Raw genomic sequence first — 12,070 nt, 5'->3', positions numbered from 1 at the left:
AGCTGTGGGCCAGCTGTGTGGGGGCACTGCATCTGTAGGCAAATGGGGGGTGGCGGCAGAAGACCAGGGCCGGCTCCAGGCACCAGCCCAGCAAGCAGGTGCTTGGGGCGGCCAAGGGAGAGGGGTGGCATGTCCGGCTCTTCAGTGGCAATTCGGCGGTGGGTCCCTCACTCCCTCTCGGAGCGAAGGACCAGCCGCCGAATTGCCGCCGAAGACTGAAGCAGATAGAGCAGAAGGTGGAGCAGATCGCAATTGAGGCTTTTTTTTTTTTTTTTGCTGCTTGGGGCGGCAAAAACCCTGGAGCCAGAGTTGCCCTCAGGGGCCGCAGGGACGGCACATGCCTGCAGTGCCCTGGTGTCCAGCCACAGTGGCGAGAGAGGGGCAGCAGGACAGGCTGGGACGCGGATACCTCCACCTCCACCGCGCCTCCCGCTGGCCCCTTTCACTTGCCTGACTGCCTGCTGCTTCGTCCGGTAGCCAGCAGGCCCCCTCAGCTGGGAGCATGCCACGTGCTGTGCCTCCACCTGCAGCGGAGCGCCCCAGCGTCGGCCGGCTCTGGGTTCCCGCTGGGTTTCGGTTCCGGCTGCTGGCCCCTTGCCAGCCGGGGTCTCAGACACCGGCCTGCTCAGCCCGCTGCCAGCTTGGGGTTCCGTTCACCCAGGCTGGTGACAGGCTGAGCGGGGGCCGGCGGCTGGGACCTCGGCGTGCCATTAAAAATCGGCTCGTGTGCCGTAGGTTGCCGACCCCTGACTTAGATCAATGTGTAATAAACAATTGTGTCTTACCAGAATTCTGACTATGCATAGCCCACACGGAGTCCATCATTCTACTATGAAAGTCATTGTGGTGCACTAGAATGAGCCCCAGGCTGGGAGACAAGAACTGTGCTCTAATCCCAGCCCTGCCTCACAAACTTGCTGTGTGTGGTCTTGGGCAAGTCACATCAATGCCTGCCTCGGTTTCCCCATCTGTAAAAATGCAGACAATAATATTAACCATACCTGTGCATAGCCTTGTTGTGAATGTAAACTAGTAAACGACTGCTCAGTACTTTGAACATCATAAGGAGTCAATATTATAATTATAGACAGTAAAGGTACATATTAAAAACAGCTCAAAGCATGCTTCAGTTGCCGGAAAATGTGCACATTTTTTATGTCCCTTTCCATCCTGATGCACTCATAACAATTATATATATATATATATATGGGAGTCATGGCATGATCCTAGACCAGGGGTCGGCAACCTTTCAGAAGCGATGTGCCGAGTCTTCATTTAGTCACTCTAATTTAAGGTTTCACGTGCCAGTAATACATTTTAATGTTTTTAGAAGGTCTCTTTCTATAAGTTAATATATAACTAAACTATTGTTGTATGTAAAGTAAATAAGGTTTTTAAAATGTTTAAGAAGCTTCATTTAAAATTAAAATGCAGAGCCCCCCGGACCAGTGGCCAGGACCCGGGCAGTGTGAGTGCCACTGAAAATCAGCTCGCGTGCCACCTTTGGCACACGTGCCATAGGTTGCCTACCCCTGTCCTAGACTATAAGGAGATCTGCCTCATCTTAGATACTTATATGGCCCCTGTAACCATAGTACTTGAGCTCTGCACAATCATTTGTATATTAGTCTTTACAAAGCCCCTGTGAGCTAGGAAAGAATCATAGAATATCAGGATTGGAAGGGACCTCAGGAGGTCATCTAGTCCAACCCCCTGCTCAAAGCAAACTTCATTTTACAGATGGACAACTGAGGCACAGAGAGACTTTGTCCATCATCCTTCAGGGCGTGTGGTCAAACAGGAACATGAACGTTGATCTCCCAAATCCCCAGGTAGCACCCTAATGCCTGGGCCATCCTTCTTCTCTGAAGGCCTGTCATGTGTCACTTGAAAGGCAGTTTTCCATCAATTTGCAATAAAGTCTCCTGTTCGAACAATATTCTAAATGTCCTGCATTAATGATTACACTCTACAATAATATGTCAGTGATCAGACTGGCTTGTTAAAAATATCTCTTTTAATTAAAAGGAATAAAATCATTTAGTAGAACTCTGCTTCTAAAAATTTGGTTTCTTTGTCTCTTTCTCAGATAAGTAACTCTACTAGTCTATAATTGCCATCTAGCACTTTATCAAATTGGCCATTTGCTTTTGGGCTGAGTTGTCATTAGTATGTTTTTTTCCCTTCTTTTCTTAGTAGTTATGTTTTCTGCAGACCTGCCACAACCCTATGAATTAATTCCTTCTGAGCGGAGCCACAGTACCTACAGTAACAAGCAAACTAGAGCTCATCGGATGCTTTTTTTCAAAGCAGTGCTAACTTTATGAAACCTTTTCTACTTACATTTTCCCAAAAGCACATCAGCATGTCCAAGACACAAAATAAAGCGGCTACTAATTGACACTAGTGGTGATGCAAATTGGGATACGCCAATATAGCAGGGCTAACAAGCTAAAGCATTAGCTTGTGGTGCTATCCTGCCCATTGATAGAATCATTTCACCTTTAATGCAATAAAAATAAATGGCCCCCAAATCTGACAACCCTCAGAATGGTAGATTGTGGATGTAGAAGCAACTGCCATGTAAGGGGCTATGGCTCCACCCCAACAGCAATTTTTGAAGGCATTCTGCTGAGAAGCCAGTTGTTAATCCTTTAAAAGGATCCAGCATGTACAGCCTCTAGCACACGAAGGCATGTCCTGCACCGCTCGCTACACTATTACTCAGGGAACACACAATATGGGATGCTGGTTGCCTCATGTGCAAAGAAAAACATAACATGGGCCTGTATGAGGGCGTACATACCCACATATACACTTCCAAATGCAGTACTGCATTAGCAATGTTAAAGGTTTAAAACGGAGATGGTACACCTGAAATTTCTCCCGTCTGCTCTTAAAGCAGAAGTATATTATTTCTGCAAGTGTGGAAGGTTCTTCAAAAATCTGTTAGGCTGGTTTTCATTTTTCCAACAGAGTGTGGGGAGGAAGTGACACACGGTAAGAGAAATGTGTCCTTTAAAAATGTTACAGAGTTTTTCTTGCGCTCAGACTTGTTTTTAAACGTCAAACCTGGCACATATATATATACCTGAAAGAGAACTAGTGCCTTTGTCTCCTTGAAAGAAGTGATGGATTCTCCATCTCGGCTGTCTTCAAACCAAGACTAGCAGCCTTTCTGGAACGTATGCTTTAGTCAAACACAAGTTATTGGCCTTATTACAAGGGTAAGCATGTGAAATTCTATGGCCTATATTACACACACAACAGGTCAAACTAGATGATCTAATGGTCCCTTCTGGCCTTAAAATCTATTAAGTTTGGAAGTAACTAACAAAGTTTTGGACATCTGAAAAAATTATTCAGAGCATGTTCAGTGACATTGTTCTCCCTAATTTAAATGGAAGTATGAAGGGAGTTTTTCAAAGTGTTCATGCCTGAAGTTGTTTGATTATATGGTTATTTTAATGTGCAATCAGTAAAAGGTTGTACTGACAGCCTGCAGCACATGGAAAACCACTTCCTCAAACTGCACAATATTTGCACTGCAGTAGATAATAGAAAACATCTTCTAAACGAGAAGCATTGACACATTTTTTATTTCAGCACATCTTGTTGGAATTCTGTCTAGTTTTAAGAAGTGCTAGAGTTAATGGGGATATTTTTGTGGAATCTCTTTTTCAAGTTGTACTTTTCCATTTTCAGCTTGGGAAAGGCTTTGAAATTTCTACTGTGGAATCAAAAATTTTCTAGGAATTGTTAATGATGCAGGTGTAAGTTGCTACTGTGAGTAACTGGGCAAAAATATGGTAAATGCTGAATTATTCAAAAGTGGGTCTTTCCAGGAAAGAAAGCTGTGAGAATAATTGATTTTTTCAGTTCACTTGTCTTTCCAAAAAATTTTGGGTCAAGCCAAAACAAATGTTTTTCAGTTTTTTTCAGCAAAACAACATTCCTCTCCCAAATTTCAGATCAACCAAAATGTTTTGTTCATCCCCAAATGAAACATTTTGTTTAGCTTTCAGGTTTAACCCTTTTAAAATAAATTAGTTTTAGCCAAATTTCAAAATGAAATGTCATTTTGAAATGAAAAAAACCAAAATATTTTGTTAGAAAATGTCAAAATTATTTGAGTTTTTCAAATAACTTTTTTTCAAGCTAAAACTAGTCACTAAATTTGATACCAATTCACAAATAGCATTGGTTGACCTGAAACTGACTTTTTCAGCAAATAAAATATTTGTCTGAAAAATTTCACTCAGCTCTGCTTCCAGGTGATTATGGGTAAAGCTTTCAAAAAATACCTAAGTCAATTGGAGCTTATATTTGCCCTCCAATGAGACTGATATGTCTACACTGCACACTCCTTATGGTATCATATAGAGTACATACACTGCACGGCCCCCTTGCACAGGTACAAATAGCAGTGTAGACCACGAGACACTCTTAGGTGAGTAAAGGCACCCTTGAACCCTTAAGTGCTCTACCACCCAAGTGGTGCCCCCTTCACCCATCTACACTAGCAATATAGTATCCTGCTATCGCTACCACAGTGAAAGGCTCTGGCAGCTCCCTGTTGCAGAAGCCTTTCCCACCTCAAGGACCTGCCAGAGTTTCTCCCTGCCAGAGCCTTCCACTGCATCATGCACACACTGCAGTGTGGGAGCAGCCTGCTTTTCACTGCAGCATGTAGCTATGTGTACACCACATGCTGCCGCCAGTGCAGTGTAGACATAGTCTTGGGTGCCTACGGGCACGTCTACACTACAAACTTTTGCTGATGCAAGTTACATCAGCATAAAGCTGACACAATTAGTATATCTTGTGCGAGTGCATACTTGGCTCCTTGCATCGGTGCTGTGCTTACTCACCAGGAATGCTGTGTCAATGCACAGTGCAGAGCACCATGGGTAGGTGTCCCAGTGTGTAAATTGCCACCGACCAGCACACTGTCTTTTGGGAAGTTTTGGCAATGCATGGTGGGGCAGATATGAGTTACATAGGGAGTGATTGGGACTGTGGGATCAAGTTCCCATCATGCAACGTTCTCCACCCCATAATGCCATCTCTATCCCATAATTTTCATGTCTATTTTGAAAATTCTATGAACCCACAATGGACTTGTCAGTGTCCACCATCTCTGACAGAAGCCTGGAGCCTGCACAGCTCTGCACTATTGTCATGAGCATGAAAAGCACAGGTCACACGATCCTCCCATATTTACAGAACTGCAAGAAGAGGTGTGGGGAACATGACGATTTCCAGGGGGTCAGATTGCTGTGGGACATAGTGAGAACCAATTCAAGATCGTTAGTGGCATTCATGGAGCAGCTGTAAATGGTGGGCCATTTTCATGCAAGTGTGCAGGGCCATTAATCGGCTTCTGGTACTCAGGACTGCGGCTCTCAGTAATGTGCAAGTTATAATGGATGGATTTGCAGCAATGTGGTTCCTGAATTGTGGTGGAGCATTAGATGGCAGGAATATCCCTGTGTCAGCACCAGAGCACCTTGCCACATCGTACAACAAAAAGGGCTATTTTCCAGGGTTATGCAAGTACTGGTGGATCACTGGGGACACTTCAATGACATCAGTGTTGGCTGTCAGGGAAGGTGAGTGACACACATCTTTAAGAACACAGGACTGTTCAGAAAGCTACAAGGGACTTTCTTTTCTGATTGATGAATTAAAATTAGTGATGTTGAAGTGCCAGTAATGATACTGGGGGACCCAGTCTACCCCTTACTCCCCTGGCTCATGAAGCCATACACTAGGCACCTGGACAGCACCAAGGAAAGCTGGAGCAGAATTACAGTTGAATAATGCTTTTGGTAGATTGAAGAGGCGTTGTTTACTCACAAGATTGTATTTCAGTGAGAAAAGTATCCCAATGGTTATAGCTGCCTGCTGTATCCTGCACAATATCTGTGAAGCAAAGGGGGAAACATTGCCACCTGGATGGATGGTGGAGGTGGACCTGCAGAAGCTGCTGAGTTTGAACAGTCAGATACAAGGACCATCAGAAGAACCCAGTTAAGAGCTATTCTGCTCTGGGAGGCTTCAAAAGAGCATTTTAACAGTGAGCCACAGTAATGTGTTGTGATGTACTGTGCTCTACCCAGCCCTGCAGTTTGGGGGGTGGGAGGACTGTATGGTGCCTGGTGCACATCTATGAATGTAACACTGACAATGCCCCTATTAATTTTGTGGTGTTTGCTGTATATTTATGATTATTACATTTTATTTGTCACTGAACCTATGAGATGTGTCACAGTGTACAATAACAAGTAAGCAGGTGCTTTCAATACCACCAGCCATTCTGCTGCATATGTTGGGAACTAATAAAGATGAATTATTTTTCAAACAATAGATTTTTATTGAGTAACAAACACACTTTAAAAAAATCCTGTACAAGTTAAAAGCAAATACATTAAAACCTTAACAAATTTATGGAACAGAACTTAAAGAAGGAGAAAGAACATTCATGTCCATTTTAGCTACACATATATCAACCGTGGCTCTCACAGGTCAGTGTATGTAAAACAGTGGTTGTCTTTAATGTCCCAGGTGTGGAATGGTGGGGGTTGGGATGTCACTCCTGATGCCACATGGAATGTTGGAGGGGATGCAGGAAGGTGCTATACTGGAGTTCTCCGTGGACTGCAAAGGGGAGCAACCCCAGGATTGAACCTGTACTTGCTGCTGGAGAAGCCCCATTATGTCCTGGTGCACCTCCCTCTCTGACTCCTGGACCTTTCTCCTGTCCACTCTTTCCTTCTCCACACAGTCTGCAATATTCATCCTCCAAGCATTCTGCTCAGTCTGATGCAGTACTGGCTTGCAGGATCTCACTGCACTTGTCATCCTGTGTCCTCTTCTTTCTCCTCCTTATCTGGCTCAGGCATTCCACAGATGTGTCGGGGAACCCCTCAGGGGGTTATGGCAGCAGCTGCAATAAAACACGGAGTTACCGCTGTCAGTATAGTCACAATGGAAAGTGAAAGTTAAGATTCAAAACTCCCTTCCCTGGTTCCCCATAAGATTTAAACAAGACCTGTTTACTGCCACTTCTGCTTCGGAGTGCATGTGCACCGCGCCACTCACAGCACCAGTCACGCTGAGTGTGGCCTGCCCAAGTGAGGGAAGTGAAGAGGGAATTGCTTGTTTGCATGAAACTCTGAGTGTAGGGCAATGGCACTGAATACTGGCACCACTGTCAACAGGTACTGGCAATTTTAGCTGACATCTCCCTCCTGAGGGTAGCAAAGGTACAGAGAGCCCAGTTGCTGCTGGCATCCCAAAGCTGCCCAGCCCATATGCCACTAGCCTGTTTATTGCAATGGTGATTACCAAAGTTATCACTGACTGGTGTGGGAAAGCGTCCTACTACAGAGGAAGAAATAAGGCTGCCATCCCTAGACACTTTAGGGAGAGGATTGCAGATACCACCAAGAAAGTTTCATCAAGTTCTCTCAGGAGATTTCAAAGGACATGCCTGTGTACATAAACAATCTGCTCCATGTGCCCTTCCCCCCAGTTCTACAGGGGAATGTAAAGCAGGTAACAACTCTAAGTCTTTGTTATACTGATACCTCTTCTAGTACCAGTAAATTAATGAAAAGGCAATAGCTGTGTCCTGCTATGTTGGGGGCACCATCACTGTAACAGGAAATACATTTATGCACTTCTTTGAGTTTTCTTCCCCTGCACTGGTCTTGCTGGTGCTCGAATGCTGGGACCGACTGGAGTCTCAAACAGGTCCTGGCTCATGGAATAACTGTCCCCCCCCCCCCCATTGCATGTTCTCTATCCTCCTCTTCTTTCTCTCCCCCCTCTCCCTGGCTGTTTATGCCAGGCGCCTGTATCTCAGGCTCCTCTGAGGTACCCATTGGGGTTTGCAAGGTGGTGGTGGGATCTCCGGCAAGTATGGCATACAGATGTTTGTCAAGTGTCAAGTCTGCAGCTTGGCACCAGATCAACTGCTGGCCTCCCTGGCTTTCTGGTATGCCTGCTGCAGTTCCTTTGCTTTCATGCAGCACTGCTGTTCAGCCCTGTCAACCCCTTCTCCTGCATCCCCCAGTGCAATCTGCTCATAGATGTTCACGTTTCTATTGCTGGTCTGTAAATGTGCTGGCAAAGCCTCTTCTCCCTGTAGGCACAGGAGACCTGTGGGGGGCAGGGGTCCCATCAAGTCCCCTCCAGGCCCAGCTTCAGGTCCTTCAATGTCTTTCTCCCCCCCCCCCCCCCGCCAACCCCCCAGCAGACACCCAAGGGGTTCTTGGAACAAACAAACCAAAGAAAAGTCCTCTCCCCTCATTCTTCCCTGTTAGGAGAGGGGAGTCCATGGGAAATTGAAAAGAAACAAGATTGACCTGAATTCAGGCAGTCTTCCTGGGTCAGCCCTTAGGGCTTAGTCTACACAAGGTCCACCTTCAGCCCCTCCTCATGGGGCATGCTGCCCTGAGGCTGGGTAGTACAGCTTCAGAAACAGGGAGGCTTGTTGGTATCTCTCTCTTAGGTCTAGTCTACACTGGAAACGTTAAAGCGCTGGCTTGGCTTGTGTAGTCGCAGCAGAGCGATAGGAGAGAGCTCTCCCAGTGCTCTAAAAAAAAACACCCCACCTCCATGAGGGGCCTAGCTCCCAGCGCTAGTGCACTATCTACACTGGTATTTTACAGCACTGAAACTTGCTGCGCTCAGGGGGGGTATTTTTTCACACCCCTGAGCAAGAAAGTTGCAGCACAGTAAAGTGCCAGTATAGACAAGCCCTTGGAGAGCCCCTATCAGCTGTCCAAGGCAGGGCAGCCTCCTCCCTGTTCATCACCCCTTCCTGTGGCAGGTTTTCCCTTTTAAGTTCCCCCCTCCAGGCAGAACAAGCTTTGCAAGTGTGCCTGGGTGGTGTTGAACTGGCCCAGAGGTGCTCATTAGTCTCTTCTCTGTCAGTGTGAGGGTGCGCCCCTTCACAAGATCCCATGCATGTAGCCAGCACGGTCAGCTGAGCAGTTGCACATCTAGCAGTTCTCCATTGTTTGCACTTGTCAAACTGGACAATCAGGAAAAGGGATTTAAAAAATTCAGTGCTTTAAAGGTGGGGGTGCCTTCTAGTATCCATGACTCCTGGGCAGTGGAGTTCACAATTTTGACCAGAGCAGTCAATGTTGGGCATTGTGGGACAGCTGCTGGAGGACTGTTAGGGTCCAACATAGGTAATGCAGTGTTTACATTCATGCTGAGTCAACCTCAACGCATCAACCATGGTTCAACGCCATTCGGGGAGGTGGACTGACTGCACCGCTGTAATGGGGTGCTTACATCGGTGGGAAACAAATTTAAGTGTAGACACAGGCACAACTATGTCGACGCAAGATGGCTCATGTTGACCTAACTTTGTAATGTAGACCACGGCTAAATTACTTAGGTATTTCTGAAATGTTTACCCCAAGTGCTTGAGAAAACAGCCTTTGTCCAAAAGGAGGATTGAACCAGATTTTGGTATTTAGGCACCTGATGATGAAGACAGGTGCTGGTGTGATTTTCAAAAGCAACAAGGCAGTGATCAAAGCAGAAAAGAAGTGATTTCCATGGAAGTTAGGCACTTAAGCCCTTTCAAAATCCAACCGGCCACCCATCTGTATCTGTAGGTGCCTAAATACCTTTAAAAATCTCACCCATTGTGACTGGACATCCTGTCACACTTATATAGCAACTTTCTTGCTTGCATTTTACAAACAAGGTAGATGTGTATCATCCCATTTTACAAATGTGGAAACCAAGACACAGAGGTTTAAGCAACCTTGTTTGAGGCACAAAGGGGGTCATCACTGAAGCTGAGATCAGAATGCAGGAGTTTCCAGCTCTCTGGTGTTGAGCTCAGGCCACTAGTCCACACTTTTAAAATCTGTGCAGCATATCAGCTTCAGTGGGAGTTGCACAGCTCAAGTAAATAAGATTTTTACTTTTATTCCATACCTGAGCATGAAGCAGGGCTACACCTCCAGGATTTGCCCAAGCTCTAAGGAAAGGCAAGTGCCTCGGATGCCATGAGAAATTTGCACAGAAGAGACTTCTGGGGTCCATCATAGCCCTTAGAGACTGGCAGGGATTTGGGGCAGCAAGAAACTTTCAGTGAGAATTGGTTCTTTTAAGCCAGCCAAATGGGTGAGCAATTAGCTGCACCTTTTTCCGTGCAAACCCAAGAACTGCATTCTTAGAATAAGAGTATGTTTAGGCCAGCCAGCCCTAGCCACTCTCACGAGCTCTCTGCTTATCTGGCTGCAAAAAATGGCTAGCCTTGTAATAAGAGATGCAGGTATTTCATGAGAAGACAAGAGTGATAACCACAGTGCCCTGTCTCACTTCCAATACAGGAAGTCGCATTGTCTACCTCAATCCTAGTAGTGTAAAATCTAGCAGCACCAACCTCAAAAGCCATCTCTGCTAGATCCCCAGACCCACAAGCCCCACTCCTTCATATTTTCAGATGTCTCAACTTTTTGTACATTTGGCTGACCAAAGAGAGACAAATGATCTAAGCCAGAAGCAAGCCTGAATTAGTTTTATCCTTCTTGCTTTATTGTCTAATAAATTGATACAGGAGCTAGTCATGTTGCTTAAAAGTAAGGGATAACTTCAAATGGAGTCCTTCCCAGATGTCTTGCATCTTGCACTGAAAGACACTTATTGTCTGATATTTTAATACATTAATAGTTAGAAATTTAAATAACAGAATCAGCTAAGATCTTACCTATCTTACAAGTGACCAATTATACGAACCATTTTTCGCCGCAATTGTGGGAGTAGGAGGAGTTACATCAATGAAGAACTCAACATCCCGTCACATTCCGATGCCTTCAGTGCACTAGAAGTCACTTTGCAGTGTGGTTTTAAGGACATAAAAGCAATGCAATACACCATATGGCAACTTATGCACCTTATCTACTGTGATTTAAAGATGTATGGTTTTATGAACTCCTCAGTCCCCATAAGTCAGTAAAATAGACGTTCTATTGTATCCCAAAAGGGTTAAAATTAGTGCACCCAATTACATTTGTCTACCATAGCTTGTGATCTCTTATTCTCTTTAAAAGGATCCATATTGTTTTAATATCTTCCCAGTGAAAGTGACATGGGCACATCACACATCCTAAAGCAGAGACCTTCCCAGAAAATCTACTCAAGGTCCTCCCATTGAGTTGGAAATAGGAGTTTCTTTGAAACTGATACAGCAGTAAGTAGGTTTTGTAGGTTAATCATGGCTCCCAACTATGTACACACAGATTTTTGTTTTCCTTTTTATGTGGAGTAAGGGGGAGAGGAAGACAAATTATACTTTTTTTAGTTATCAACTGTAAGAGAAATAAAGAATATTGTACAACCGTAAGTATCCAGTTTCTCTTATTTCTTAGCTAAGAAGCATGTGTTCAGAGCTTTGATGCTGATTAGCAAAATGGAAAGGACTCAAAACTAGTTTTTTTGTTTCAAATGTAGGATCACAGAAATAAAGCTAGGCCCTAAGTATTTATCTTCAGAATGTTTCACCTCTGTACAGGAATTTGATGCAGATGGAGTTAAAGATCATATTCCTGAATATGATATTGTTGCTTTTTTTCTCCTTGCCAAAGTGTAACAAAATGAGACTAGCTCAATAGCCTGGAAGCTGTAGGATACACTGCAGCAAGGAACATTCCAATTCAGAAGCAATGCTGCAACTCTGTCACTTTGCAACGAAAAGAACACAAGATAGGGCGGGGACATGGGAAAATGTCAATTGGCTGCAAGAGTCACTCCTGCCTGCCAAGCTATTGATTTTCTTGAGCATCGATAATTAACATGCCTCACAGCACTGCAACCTCACCCATGCAGAAGGGAGGGGAAATAGTCTCTGGAAAGGGGAAGCAGAGAGAGAGTTCTCAGGACACTGCCTGGACTGCCTTTCAGCATGGCTCAACTCTAGTGGGAGAGAGAGAGAGACCGCATTTTGGGGTAAAGCAGCAGCAAGATTAATTAATGTAACTATTAAAGAGGCAGTTACATAGTAGGCATTGGCTTCTGATGCTGGAACTTATGCTCA

The sequence above is a fragment of the Emys orbicularis genome, chromosome 1, assembly GCF_028017835.1.
Source record: "Emys orbicularis isolate rEmyOrb1 chromosome 1, rEmyOrb1.hap1, whole genome shotgun sequence".
NCBI lineage: Eukaryota > Metazoa > Chordata > Testudines > Emydidae > Emys > Emys orbicularis.
This window is presented reverse-complemented; position numbering follows the sequence as displayed.